Source organism: Gavialis gangeticus, unplaced genomic scaffold (genome assembly GCF_001723915.1).
Source record: "Gavialis gangeticus isolate Ggan-Ray unplaced genomic scaffold, GavGan_comp1, whole genome shotgun sequence".
NCBI lineage: Eukaryota > Metazoa > Chordata > Crocodylia > Gavialidae > Gavialis > Gavialis gangeticus.
The window spans coordinates 190,733,631-190,735,466 of NW_017729032.1; the positions used below are offsets into that span (position 1 = coordinate 190,733,631).

Consider the following 1,836-nt stretch of genomic DNA (forward strand, 5'->3'; position numbering starts at 1 on the left):
TACATTTTGTGGATAAATTTGAGATTCCTGGTTTTGGTTCTGACAGAAACCCCCTACTGCTAGGTTCTATAGAAACACAGGACAAAATTTCAATCCCTACCCTGAAGCAGTTGCAACATAAAAGGCGGCATGGGAAGATGTGTGAATGTATTCTATTTGAACAAGTAAGCCATGGATTGGCTAGTACTAAAGTATCCATTGGGTGGCAGTAACAGTATCTTCTTTATGACTTGCAGCAAACCAGAGAATGCATTCAATCAAATGAGCCGATCTCGTAGAAACACTGGAATCATTTATGCATTGCAGTTTCTCTCTCTCTCTCTCTCTTGCTCTCTCTCTTCCTTAGGATATTTTGGGTGGATTGTGGTTATTAATCAAGACCTCCCGTTATTTGTTGCTCACTTGTCATTTCCACTGGAGATTAGCATCATTCAGGGCAAGCAGGCAACTGCTCCCCCCCCTTTCTGTATTTGGAGATTTTTTTTTTTTCCATCCCTGTGCCTGTGGGAGTGCTAGGACCCAGGAGACATCCTTTCAAACAGCAGCGCTGTGTGCTTTCCACATAGCAGTACAGTACCAGGAAAACCCCATCGGATCCGCTATTGTAGGATACTTGTGAAATACACCTCGGCTTCTTGCTGTCTTGCGGCCGCCGCCTGGATCTGGAGCTTTCACGTGTGCGCCGAGGTCTGCCATCGCGCCTCCCGCTCAGACTCGGGGCTTCTCCCCTCGCCGCTCGCGGGGCTCCCGGCGCGGGCTGGCCGCCTGGCGGGGCGGCAGGGCTCTATGGAATTACCTGCGCGGATGGTGAACTTGCCACTTGTGAACGGGCAGCGCGTCCGCGCCGTGAATTGCTAGCAGACCCCAGAGGAGTAAAAAACGTGGCTCCCCGGCATACGCATTGTGATGCCCAGCAATTACCTTACTGACTGATACCAACCTCGGCAGCATTTGGCGAGACCGTTGTGGGTAAGGTCATTTTTCTCTCGGCACAAGCCCATCCGTGGCATTGCTAAACTTGGCGGCTTTGTAATTGCACTGGGTACTTTCAGGATTGCTGCATTACACTGATGTGAAGGGCTCTAGCCATTATTGGCAGTTGAGTGAAAGAACTGCAGTAGGTATTTTTGAGAGTGCCTTCTGTGATAAATCAAAGCCTGGTTTTCTTGCTTGCTTTCTGTTTTTTTTTTTTAATAACCTTTTTGTTCTGGGAGAGCACCGTGTATGCATTCTGGGCAAGCAGTCTTTTTTTTTCTGGATGCAATTTTTTTTTGGCCGAAGAGGATATATATGGCAGTCAAAGGAGCACTTAGTAATGGAATCTATTTAAAGGTGAAATCGGCTCCCATCCATCCCTTAGGACACATGTTTTCAACTCTGGGCAGCCTTGTGCTGCATTTCATAGCTGCAGTGGAGGGAGAGAAACCCCCTTTGGTCAAGTTGTTAAACTTTAAGGTGGTAATCCTTAATAATCCTGTTTACAGGGCTGGGGGTGGGAAGGGGTTAAATGCCACTGGCGAGCTGAGATGATAACTATCCTTGCAAATGCCACAAGAGCAAGACAAACTGGAAGAAGGTGGGGAAAATCCTAGACTTTAAACGCATGGGGGGGGGGATCTGAAATGTCACCAGCCTAAAAATGGATTGCCCATCTGCTTTTCCAAAATATTGCTTTTTCCCACCCAATAACTTACCTGCTCCAACCTCAGACCACGTGCAGGAGAGTTGAAGATTGGCAAACTGATTAGATCTTCAGCATTTCATACACAGATGCAGCTACTTGGGGAGCTGTTCATTATAAATCAATTCATCTGTTTAATTATGGGGGGGGGGGAG

General features: G+C 47.3%; 1 protein-coding gene and 1 long non-coding RNA gene across 3 annotated transcripts in view; one reads left to right on the forward strand and one right to left on the reverse strand.

The window, feature by feature from the left end:
• LOC109302797 overlaps positions 1-688 on the reverse strand; it is a 6,237-nt gene extending 5,549 nt beyond the window's left edge. Inside the window, exon 1 of the long non-coding RNA XR_002098938.1 lies at positions 627-688. This is a non-coding gene — a long non-coding RNA (uncharacterized LOC109302797). The remainder of the gene's footprint in view (positions 1-626) is intronic.
• Positions 689-754: 66 nt separating this feature from the next.
• The window catches only part of IL1RAPL1 (interleukin 1 receptor accessory protein like 1), a 1,649,761-nt gene continuing 1,648,679 nt past the window's right edge, over positions 755-1,836 (forward strand). For both annotated transcript variants that reach the window (XM_019524638.1, XM_019524639.1), the window contains exon 1: positions 755-969. The gene's annotated coding sequence lies outside the window, so the exon portion shown is untranslated. The remainder of the gene's footprint in view (positions 970-1,836) is intronic.